Raw genomic sequence first — 13,556 nt, 5'->3', positions numbered from 1 at the left:
CTGCTTTTCAATTACTACAGAAATAGAGCTTCCTGTTAAGGAGGAGAAGCATACTTGTCTGTTAAGTTTGCACATCTGACTCAGAAAATACATTAAATGATCCCTTTTTGTATCCTTTCCTCTATCTACTATAATTCCTGATTGGATGTATTTTATGAATTTATTAACCATGATCTTACAACTTGGTCAGTAGGAAGAACAGATGAGAAAAATGAGCAGTCACTAGGGAGATGTTTTTCAAGACCAGTGAAAAATGTTTGCTATCAGAATAAGAGATATGCTGGACATTAACCATAATCATGTGCTTATATTTTAGGAAATTAGAATGGGAAGCAATTAAAAATAAAATATTGACCCATTTATTTTTATTGTTCGTGCATTCATGTGCTTCTGTGATCCTTGTAAGACTTAGCAGGGCTGTGACAATGAACACAATCATAGAAATGGTTCCATTAAATCCTTTAATCACTTCCCATCTTAACTATTGTAATTAACTCCTTTATTGTCTTCCTAAATTCTTACTCTCTGAGCATCAGGGGGTCCGAAATGTAGCAGAAAAGAATAACACTCTTTCTAATTCTAGGGCATGGAATTATAGCATTCTTTTGCTGTGTCTTCTTATTAATTCAGTGACAAAAACTTGAACTTAAGTTATCTCATTATAGGATTTAAAGTACTAACTCCTTTGCAGGGAAACAGGAAAAATAATCAAGAGAATGAAAGGCCACAGAAGAGAAAGGGCATTAAGAAATGAAAAGTATAAATATAACACAATTTTAAAAATGAAGGTAAAACAAAAACTTAGGATTATCAGAGATTTACAGAATGTCACACACATCTATATATGAGAAGTAAATCAAAATGGAAGTAAGTAGAAAAGAGAAAGTTCTGTTCCACCAGGCCTCAAGTTTTGAAAAATAATACTGGGTACTCTATGGTGACATAGGGGTTAAGTATCAGTGCCATTACTGAGGCCTGAGGTCAAACCCTGGCCAGAGAGATGACCCACGTGGTGCAATATACCTCTCCTGTCTAGTCTGCTGCTCCCTTCAGCAGTGTTTCAGTAGTTTTATCTGTTCTGCTCCCCATTCTATCTCTGGTGAATCTTCTTACCCATCCTCTCACTCACTTATTTCTGGCTTAAACGCTAGTTCTTCTATGCACAAATAATCAATCTTTAAGACAAAATGAAAAATAAGAGATAGTAATGATCATGTGTAAATAAATGGAGGAGATATTTATATGCATTAGATATTTAAAATATCGTGCATAATATTTATGATGATTCAGTATATATTTATTAAAGATTCCCCAGTATGGAAATTTCAGTTTAGCAATGTCTATACAATTACAGAGAGACTATGCAGAAGGTAATCTTTACTATAGCAGTTAATTTTGAAACCCTATGAGAAAATGAAACTGTAGGGCCCTTCCTGGTGGTGCAATAAGTTAAAGCACAGCACCATGAAGCTCACTGCAGCTACTTCACTATGAGTTTGATCCCCAACCAGGGAGGTGACTCACATGGCGTGGCAGACCTCTCTGCCCGCTGCTCCCCTCAGCAGTGTACTTCATTGATCTGCCTGTTCTGATCCCCATTCTGTGTCTGGTGAATCCTCTCACCACCCTTGCACCTCTGGCCTATATCCCAGTTCCGCATATAATTAAACAAAAAGTAAGCTCTAGTATTTCATTTATATAATAACATAGGATAGCTTTGCCTTAATAGGTCTTTGCATTGATGCAAAGTTTTTCAATCTAAATTCAACATAGTGATTCTAAAATGTTTGCATGAAACAAAGGAACTGAAGAAACTAAACTAAAGTACACCCTAGAAACATGACTGCAGAATTGAGGGTAGAGGCAGGGTAGGAATAAAGCAAAACCAAAAATATTCACTTAAATATTCAATGCTCTGTGGTTAACACTATCTCCTATACTTATATCTTTGTCCGTTGTTGATTTATTCACTCATTTTTCAATTTTAGCAATTGTGTAGAAAATATTTTACCCTGATTTTCTTTTCTCCATGCGATGATACTGAAAATAATGACTTGGAGCAGGGTGCTCTGCTTTAGTCATGTGTGATGTATTTTTACTTATTATTATATATAGCTTATATGCAGTACCTATGAGTATAAAAACTTCAAATTTGTATTTATAAAATCACTGCTAACTTAACTTTCTATATAAGAAGTTTTATTCATAAAATATTAGTCTTTGAAACCTGAGTCGGAGCCGAGGGGCTTTTGGGACAGATAATCTCTCCAAGAACATTGTGTCCCTTATCCCTGTGGCGTGGTAAAGTACTTGAATTGGTCTCAGACCTTCTGAGGTTTGGAAAGGGCCTGGTATGGTGACCCCCTCCCAGTCTGGAGCCAGGCATTTATTAATATTTCATTCATAAAACCTAGTTTATGTTTTTAAATATTTATTTATTTATGCATACAAGAATTGGGTAGAGGTCATAGGTGCAAGGGGTGAGCAGATTAACCAGAGCCAGATAGGGGGAGAACAGGCAGATCTACTGAAATACACTGCTGAGGGGAGTAATGGGTGCGACAGCAGAGGTCTGCTGCTCCATGTGGGTCACCTCGCTGGCCAGGGATTGAACTCATTCTACAGAGGCTGCACGTAGCTTCATAGCGTGTCACTATAACCCCTTGTGCTACCAGAGAGATCCCAAACGTTAGTTTACTAAGGGGGTAACAAAATGGAGGAGGAAAGTATCTAATGAACGTGTAATATGTACAAAAGCACAGCCAGTAACTAATTACATTGGTAAGGAGAAGGAGGGGAAGTGAGAAAGAATTTATGTAAAATAATTATTTAGACATTTTTGGTCAGGCAGGTTTTCATTTAGCCTTCCAGATAACAGCAGAATTCTTGTTCAAAACATAGTCATTGTTCTCAGCTACATGTCAGTGTCTGGCAGAAATAAAAGATGCCACACAATATGGCTTGTGTCACTTTGTGCAAAGTAATTTGTGGTCAAAGGAGAGTCACAAAGCACCCAGCTGGAATATAATTACTTGGTGATGATTACATAAAGAGTCAGTTAAGGCTGTGTCTCTGAAACCCAAAGAGAAATAAAGATTTTATACTTTTCAAGCTTATTAGATTGATGTGAGGAGAAAAGAAAACCCAAATTGAATTGCTTTGGATAGAATTAACTTTTTAGCAATTATGTAGTTTGTTTGTTTTCTGTTTCCTGAGCTATTTTACATTGTGCTCTTCAACTAACCTTATAGTTACTGGGGAAAAAAAATGGGGAGTCTATTTGTACTGACTTACTGAAATATGGCTTCAGCACCTGGAGTTCACTCGCATAGTAACTCTCTCAAAAGTAGAAATTGAGAGAATAATGAATATTGGTCCTGTCCTAAATATGCTGGGGTATAGGATGAACAAAACTAGAATAGACTGTACAAGCATGAAGCACGTTATTCAGGGTAGTTTGAAATAGATGATAATGGAGGAGTCAGTGTCCTGTAGAAAAGACACAAAGCTGATTGATAAGTTAACCCACTTTACTTTTTAAAATTGTGCTTATCACATTTGCATTATATTTTCAGGTTGAAGGGCCATCCAGTAATTTTTTATGGGTCCGAATCACTAATAACTGTTTGAGCTAGGCACTGACCAGCTGTAGGAAAATGGATGTGATTCACTAAATCAGATCAAAATGACAGAAGCATTTTCCTTTCAATAGTGGAGGCAAGATAAGGAGAACAGAAAAATGGAGTGACAGATAGGGACCCAAGTCAATATTTGTTTTAATTGGTGTTTCATATTATTCAAAACATACCCAGGGTTCATCTGAAAAGGGGCTTCTCTGAATAAGTTTTAGGAAGATGTTAAACTTGAATACAGAACGAAGGTTTTTGTTGTTGTTGTTGTTGTTAATTATGAAGTTTCTAGTTAAGGTCTCTTATCATTTAATGTAAAATAAACTATGAACATCCTGAATTTTTTTTCTTTTTTTTAAGATTTATTTTTTTATGTATACAGAACTTGGGTACAGGTCACAGATTCAGGGGTGGCGAGAGGATTCACCAGAGACAGAGTGGGGAGCAGAACAGGGAGATCAACGAGGCATACTGCTGAGGGGAGCCACAGGAGAGACAGGAGAGATCTGCCAGCCAGGTGCGTCATCCCCTGGGCAGGGATCAAACTTACACTGAAATGGCTGCACCACCAGGGAGGGTCCCATTTCAAATGAATAAGCAACACACATAAATGTTTAGTCTCTTTACCAATAAAGTATAGTTTGGTAAATGCCAAATTAGACCAATTCAGGATTCCCAATAGGCTGTTTTTATTACAGTATCCTGATATTTAAAGAAGACTTTCAACAAGTACCTGTGTTGGTAAAGATGAATCTAATCTGTCTCAAATTGTTGGTGAGTATTTTTGTTTGTTTGTTTGCTTATTTTTGGGATTTGAATAACATTTTATGTGAACATTGGGGAATACTTGAGGAATCCTACTACAACTCAGTGGGATACTTATCAATGCATAACTATTAAAAGAAATTCAATCTTATAATAAGAGACTTCTGGAAACTGATTTATTTTTATTCAGAGAACTAATAATTTGAAAGAATATCTCAAAAAGCAGTGATTAGTAACCAATCAGTGATTAATTTCCTAATAAGATGATAGTTCTTGACAGAACATCATCTTTTATTTTAATTATTTCTTTATTCAGCAAGCAAGTTATGTATAAATTTTTCAATATAGACTTATAAGCAAATTTTTTATATATATTCAAGACACGTCCATGAAATGAAATTTCTTTTTCTTTTAAAGGAACTCTAAAATGTCTCATTGTTTGAAACATGCTGAGAAGACATTTTTTCCAAACTATTTGATTAATCCCTGAATAACACAGGGGCATTTCTTTTTTAATTGCGGGAACATTGCTTTACAACATATTGTAGCCTCTCTAACACTCCATCATTGACTGGAACACCTGTAAACATGAGCTACTACATTCAAACTGATCCTGTTTCTGTGCTCTCTGCATCCCTGTGAAAGGCTAGAGTTGATGAAACAAATCAACCAAGTGTACAAAGACACACACACACACACACAAAAATTCTATGGCGAACAAGCCATGTAGTTCATAGATGCTGCAGCAGAGAGTGACTAAGTTGTGTTAGTTTAGATGCCATCTTTTCTGAGGGGAAGACAAAGAGACACCAACTCTTTCATGATCAGGGTGTGTGAGGTAAGGGTCACCCAGGCATGCAGAACAGCAACCCTGATTTTAGTAAGAAGGATTGGCTGAGATTTGGTTAAACAAACACTGATCAGTGGCAGCATCAGACAGAACACTGAAATAACATGGATAATTTATTTTCAGAAAGCAATTTGCATGCGTAAGTCAAGCAGCTGCAAGAGAAAAGTTGGGACACCCCAAATACAGAAACATGGAGAAAAGAACCCAGGAAAGTTGAGCCATCATGAGGACAGCGTACACCCCGGTCTGTAGAGGTATCACAGGCGCTCAGAGAAATGACCTCTCTGAGCTGGGACTCAAACCTGCAAGGACAAGTGTCCTTTGGTTACTGCTGGCAGCTGAGGGGAGTGTATTACTTCTCTCGCTGCAAACTAAATTAGTGGATCACAAATTTATTGGATCCAAAGAAAACTACTTTATCACAGTCCTGGAAGTCAGAAATCTAGGCAGCTTAGCTGTGTTTCCTAGTCACTGTCTCATAAAGCTAAAAATAAAACGTTAATCCTGCCCACCTCTGACTTGGGGGTTCTGGGGAGAGTTACTCCCAAGGTCATTCAAATGTTGTTAGAATCCAGGGGCTGGTGACTGATGGTGTGAGGTCCTGTTATCTTGTATGCTCTCAGGTAGGGACTGTTTACCTTCCAGATCCTACTGCCATTTTTATCTCTTGCTTCTCTCAGGCTTCAAGCTGGCCATGACATGGCAAGTCCCTCTCTGTTTTACTTTTTCTCTTCTTACATATCAGCCAGAGAAAATACTGTTTTTAAAGGATCATGTGATTCAATCAGAGCCACATGTTTTTAATTTCAACTGTGCAGTATCACCGTCACAAATGTGATATTTATACATTTCACAAGTTTCAGGAACTTGTCAATATGAGATCAGAGAATCTTGAGAACTGTATTAAATACAAAGAATTATATTCCAAAGGATACTTTTTTTTTAAGATTTATGTATGTATACAGAGCTGGGGTACAGGCCAGAGATGCAGGGATGGTGAGAGGATTCACCAGAGACAGAGTGGGGAGCAGAACAGGCACACTGACGAAGTACATTGCTGAGGGGAGCAGCAGGCAGGTCAGGAGAGGTCTACCACGCCATGTGGTCACCTCCTAAGGTGAGGATCGAACTCAGGCTGAAGTGGCTTTAGCTTCTTAGTTCTGTGCTTTAACTTGTGGCGCCTACAGGGAGGGCCAGGGGACACATCTTTAACATGATCAGCAACATTCTCCTGGACTACATGAGACGTAGAAAAGGATGATCTAGTGGTTTTAGAACACGCTCGTTGTATACAACCCATCCATTTATGCTGTCTTAATTCCATGGTTGGTAAGTAAATTTATGCCTTGTGAATCTAGCAAGAAAGAAGATACTCTCTCTTTGATTCATCCTAAAGTTCTTAATTTTGGTTAGAATATACTTTTTATGTCCGTATCTAGTTCACTTTTACATTAAAATATCTAACACATAATGCTTAATAATGATTTTCTCCTAGAAATTTAAATATGTTTTGGATTCATTGTGTATCAGTCCTTTTTCTCTCAAGAGGACTTTGAATGAAATGTGTCAGTAAAACTTAGTCTTGGCAGAAGTCTGAATTGAAAGGCAGGAGGTGAGAAAAAGGAAATATGAAATAAAAGGGGTTCTTTAGCCCAAATGGCCCTAACAGATATCCTGACAAAGCTATTAAAATAGAAACAAGCAGGGAAGGTGTTGGGTCCCAGCCGGGATGAGCCTCCCAACCACCCCTGGAGCTTAAGCACAAGATCATAACAGGAAGAAAAACATCCTGTATTGTCTGCCACCTGTGTGAGTTGATCAACCTGTGAGCGGCTGGCCAATATCTGCCCTGATCCCAGTGAGGCATGTGAGGGAGACTTCCTCTGGCCCCCAGGCCAACACCCTGGGACTAAGGGTATAAAAGGGAGGCTGGAGGGAAAAATAAAGAGACATTTTGCTGCAACCATCTACGTGAGCTGCTTCTTCAACCTCGACATCCCCTGCTCAGACTCATATCCCTGCCGTGGGGGCGCGGCAGGAAGGTATAGATGAGAGGAGCAGGACATTATCGATGAGCACAGAGTGTGTGCATTCTCAGAAGGACAGGTGGGAGGAAAAACTGGCGGAACAAAGTCTCACTCTCAGGATTCATGCAAGTTGACCACACAAAAACTGGCACTTTCCTGACCCTAGGACAGGTGAAATGAAAGCTCTGTGTATCATCAGGAGACTGCCCTCAGGCTCCTCCTCCACATTCTTCTGTTTTAACATTCTCAGCTCAATTGACAGTGGATCACCCCCGCTCTCCACCTCCTCTGTTCTGTTCATGCTCTGTTTAATGTTTCTGAATAAACCAAACTTTAGCCTGGACTCCTTAATGTAAATTGGCTCCCTACCTCTTAGTTCAGTAAAAATTCTTCCTAAGTGATAACATTACCAGTAGTCCAGCTGAAAATCTCATCAACAGCAAGTTGCTAAATGTCCAGTACACTCTAGGCATTTTATGCTTTATTTTTACATAGATTTTATATTCAGTTATTATCCTACAAGGATTTCAGTCATATTTGCTCTCCTCTCAATCCTTGTTATTTGCACTTCGTTACAAATATAATTTAGCAGGTTTGCTGTGTTAGAAATTGGAATTATCCATTCTGGTCTCAGTTTGAGCAATTTTATCCTCTTTGTTAATGGGCAATAAGGAAGTTGTGTTTCCCCCACTGCTCTGGGAAACTATCTTATAGGCTTTATTGTGTCCCCTCAAAAGTTCTAAATTCCAGTATCTTAGAATGTGACAATGTTTGGAGACAAGGCATTTAAAAATGGTAAATGATATATGATTTGTTCGTGTGGGGTTTCTATTTCAGTATCACTCCTGTGCTAGGAAGAGATAAGACACACACACACACACACACACACACAAAGGGAAGTCTATGCAAGGAAAAAGTGGGAAAGTGGACATCTACAAGTTAAGAAAAAACAGAATAAAATTTGGCCTTCTGACATTTTATATTAGACTTTTTTAGCTTCTAGAAACATGAAAAAGTAGCTCTGTGTGTTCCTGTCTGTGGTACTATGTATTGGCAGCCCTAGAAAAATAACACAGAGTGCTAATATGCCCAGTAAGGTACATAAGCTAAGTACATATACTCAAGTGATCATTTGCCATTTTTCAAATCTTGGTCCTGTCATTTTTTTCATTTATTTATATAGGATTACGGGATTGTTAATGTTTGTTTTAAGCACATATTTTACAAATGATGCACTTACTGAAAGAATACATGTAAAATCTACAATCTACATTAATACTGAACAAAAATATAGCTATCATTATTGTTGTTAGACTGATATTATTTATGATACTAAAAATGTTATTAAAAAACCAATAAGCTTATATACCTGAAAACGAATTAAGAGTGCAGCTTCCTAAAATTGTCAGATGTTATGCTTTTACAAGTTTTCTTTTCAAATTTTGCTTTTATTCTTGTGAAGTAATAAATATTGGCAGTTTGAATTGATATAACAATAAGATTTGTTACAGAGAAGTTAACAGGAAACAAAATAAAGGCAAGTCACTCCTTAAGTCTATTAAACAACTTAAAACCTAGATGTTTCCATTACATAGATCACATTAAAAAGCTAAAATTGATGACAATGACCTGACACACTATTATAATATCAGTTACTATTACTCATGTAGGTAAAATCAAAGGGCAATCTAAACTACTATGGATTCAACCATTTGAAAAGCTTATACAGTGGACTGTGAGATAGCATCATGGTAAAGAGTCAGATGAAGAACATACTTTGAAATTAATCTATATAGAAAACATAAACATTATTTATGAAGAGTTCTCACTATGCAGTTAAAAGCATAAGCAATAAAGACCTGACTTGTTTTTACACATGAGGTCTCTATGACAATTTAGATCCATATCTTGTTCTCTTAGTCACTTGATCCTACACATATTCTTGAATGTTGTGGGAAGACATCTGTCACATGTTTACTTCAGTTAATATTCTTTGAATAAAATGATGTTTTACTCTAGCAGCCCATACATTCCTCTTGATATAACTTCATAAAAGTAATCATGGTGTGATAAGCAGGATAAGACCCCAAACATGAACAGTTCTAATGACTAGAACCTTAGCTTAGGTTACCTGGAAAATTGGAACGAAGGTTGCAGATGGAATTAAAGTTGTTAATCAGAGGACCTGAAGGTAATGAAATGATCCTGGCAAATTTTGCTGCTTAATAGTGGAAAAGTGAATCACAAAACAGTATCTAAGAAATGGTAGCATGAGAAGTACCTTGTCAGACATTGCTGGCTTTAAGGATTGAGGGCGGTGATTAACGGAGGAATGAGAATGCCTCTGGATGATGAAAAGGACAAAATAATTTATTTCTCTCTAAAACCCTGTCCCCCAGAAAGGAACATATCCCCACCAACACTCAATTTTAGTCACCACCCACTTCCAAATTCTGAACAACAGAACTATAGGATAATGTATCTATGTAGTTTCAAGTTGCAAAGTTGTAGTAATATGTTACAGAAAAATTTGCTACAGAAAGACTATCATGTATGCTATTCAACACATTAAAGTATTTCATTCTCTCTATAGAAGAGAAATGAAGTTTTTAAACTGAGTATATTTAGTTTACAGAATTTACTTACTCCATATTTCCCCACAATTTCTAAAATATGCCAAATAGTTGTTCTACTGAATTTCACATTAAGGCAAACTGACATAGATTAATTGGCAGATGCCTTAACAAAAGTGAACAATTTGCTTAGGAATCATATTAAAACTTCTTTTCTAAAACTCATCTATTCTATATAGTAGTAGTCAAATAAGTAGGGGCTTAGCAGGATTCTAGCTAACACTGGTTTAAAAGCATAAAAGTAAATATCAAGATCTAGTAAAGAGGATATTAGAAGGAAATCAGCTAAAGTTGGTCAAGGAAAGTCTTTGCTACTATTATCATATTCATTATGATAAAAGTATACAAATTAAAACATGTCTTAAGAATTTAGAAGGCATCACCATTTAGAAGGCATAACATAAAAACCAGTTCTGTTCAATAAAATATTATATAAACAACTATTATGACCCTAATGTGATCCCCCAAATCTCATATATTGAAACCTAGTCCCCAATGTATTAGCATTTGGAGATTGGGCCTTTTTGAGGTAATCAAGTCACTAGGGCAGCAACGTAAACACATACATGTATTTCTACCTTCCCGCTTAGAAATTTTAGCAGTCTCCTCCTGCTCATTGCTGCAACAGGTAACACATGGTCTAACACGCTGCAACCTGAAACTTTTGCAACAGAACTGAATTCCCACAGTTTTCTTAGCCAAGGCCAACCCAGATGGGCAGACAGCTAATTCAGAAACAGACATATAAAAACACACTCAAAGGACAGTGGACTGCATGGCCCTTGAATCGATGTGTCTGAGTTCCCATTTGGTCCTTACAGCCAATGAATATTCTATGCTTTGTTCTTGAAACTGAGTAGGGGTGAATGATTCTCTGGTTTTCAACCTCCACACAAGTTATAATGAAGGATAATTCCATTTCTTGATCACGAAATTCATATGTTCTTTTAAGTCTATTTTACACTCTGAAGGACAAAATTAAAATTCAACCTTTATTTGAAAACCCTACTGTATGAGCAGAATTAGCTGGGTTTGAGTTTTGCCAAGAAAGAACATTTAAGTAGATTCTGTTGCAAAGAGGGAATCATGCAATTCTGTTTTCACTAGGGGAGGCATCATTCTTCCTAGGCTTTGTCTTATTTATTACTTATGTCAAGATAAATAACATTTAAAAAAACATTTTTGCTAAGCTAATTTTTTCTAGATTCTTGTGATTTCTGGTGTGAGGTACTAGTTCTGGAAAGGTGTTTGAATAGATTTCATAGCTATCCTGGTTATGTAATATCAAGACGGAGTTGTCACCAAGAACTGCATGAGAATTTGAAGGACTAATGTTTGCCAAGGAGCTCTGGGTGGAAGAAGAAATAATTCTTCTCTATTTTCCATAACAATGTGTGTGCAAACTGTACTTGGTTATTCCTAATCTCTTCCTTTCTCAGAGGACTATCAGCCTGCAAAGTGGAAGAGGACATTATTTATTTAGTGTATATAAATAATTATAAGGTGAAAGAAGTCTTCACTCTCTACAAGGAAGATGACATATGGCTAATGGATGGCACAGTAACATGTATGAATGTCTAGACATCACTCTAACGTTCCAGCCTATTTTCTCCATCTTTTTGCATCTATCACTTCTTTAGAGATTTATAGTCTCTGACTTTCAGATTTTGGAAGTATAGTGGCAATAACTATGAATAAAATATGATGGTGTACAAGTTATCAATCTCTGATGCTATTCTGGCACTTGTATGGGGTACAGCTAAATATAGATGATAGCATACTCATTCTTTACACTTCTGTTTAAACCCTTTCTTACAACTTTTGGAAATAAACTTTCAGGTATGTTTGGATACCTGTTTTATTAAATGCATGCCTTTTCTCAGTTATCTGAAAGATTACAAAGGGTAATTAGAAATGTTCACTTTTGGGGAAACATATTTCTATTTAAAACGTTTAGGAACCAGTGTTATCTTAGATAGGGTAAAGGATTAGAATGAAATTTAATAATGAAGTAATACATGTTAAGTCAATTTTAAAATACAACAGATGGGGGAAAATCTCAATCATCTCAGGTACAGTGCTTGAAACATGGCATTCTAATAGTTTTGTAAGTAAGATTAACTTTTAACTATATCTCTTTATAAATATGCTAGAATCAAACTGATATGAATTTTAGTACTCGCAAAGATAGCCTAAAAATTTCAGTCATGTTTACTTGTTGTTAGTTATGAACTGCATATGTGAATTTGCACATTCCAAGAATTTTTCATGATGCCAAAACATAAAATACAATACTACAGTATAATTATATTTTATGTCAATCTCGTGAATAATTTGAAGTATGACATATATTTTAACAGTCCAGTAAATGCAACATAGATTTCTTCTAAAATGCTGTTCCTCTTGTCTTTTCCAATTTAAATAGTCTAAATATTTCCTAACTCGAGTAGCAAAGCATGACAGTATACAAAGTAAAATCTATAGAAAGAGTTCATGAAAATATTCTTTTGTTAAAAATATTTATCGATGAGTTAACAGATATTTTTATTTCTCTGACAATGTGTAGTTTTTTTTTTTTTTTTCCTCTTCCTGAAATTGGTCCTTTGCTGGTTGAAAATTTATTTCCATCCCTCTTGAACAAGCTTCTGAACAGACTTTCAATTGGCCTTTGGAGTAATCCTGCTTTATATATTAAGAATACTGAAATCATCAGATCAAGGTATTTCCTTTCTCCTGTTTTTGTTTTGAAAGTTATAAAATTCAAAAATGCTATTTTGGGAAAACATCTATTTTAGAGATTTAGGAAAAAAATAATAAAGCATTCACCTTCCACTAACTATTATTTCAGAACCTCCTATTCTATTGTCTCCTATTTTCAAATTTACTTTTCTATTCTATTTTGTGATAAGGACTGGGACTCACCAAACTTCCTTTCTTTGAAGTCATTAGAGGCATTCAGTGGAAGTAGTGGTGTGAAACCGGAAGCCTAGAGGAAGAGGAGGTATGTGACCGTCTCAGTTTCTTCATTTTTCCTATAAGTAAACCCAACAGTGCTTCTTTAACAGCAGCTTATTTCCCTACTGCAGTAGTTATTTGCAGTTTGTGGGTTTTCCCCATTCTAGAATCTTCCTTGTTTCATCCCTTTTGATAGTTCCCAGTGAGCCAGATCCTAGAACTCAGGAACTCCAGTTTCCTATACCCCTCATCTGAGCAAGTCCCAGCAGCTGAGTGAGGTTGAACACCAGTTGAGCAGGCCCCTTGGAGACTTCTGGATTCCTTTCTATGGGTTATTTCTCTAAGCTTTACTACTGCACACTGGCACTTTCCCCTTCTTTCTTCACTCCTACATCCTGCAATTATTGTTCTGTAATAACATAATTTATCCTTTTTTCCCTCATTCATCTCTTCAATATCTAGATAACAGTTATTTATTTTACATTAAATGTTCTGGTAGTATGACAGGAGTGGATTTATTCTGCTATTTTGGAAAGTGCAGGAAAAAGCTCTCCCTACACATGCAAATTTCTCAAATTTAATCTTAAGAGACATAGATTTACCACTGTTTTAAGATTATAACCACAATTAAAAAAACATTAAAATACATAAATAGTATCTACCATACAGAGATGGTATGATGAATATGGAGATTTAG

Source organism: Condylura cristata, unplaced genomic scaffold, assembly GCF_000260355.1.
Source record: "Condylura cristata isolate star-nosed mole 26May11 unplaced genomic scaffold, ConCri1.0 scaffold00012, whole genome shotgun sequence".
Taxonomy (NCBI): domain Eukaryota; kingdom Metazoa; phylum Chordata; class Mammalia; order Eulipotyphla; family Talpidae; genus Condylura; species Condylura cristata.
Note: the sequence above shows the minus strand (reverse complement) of the source record.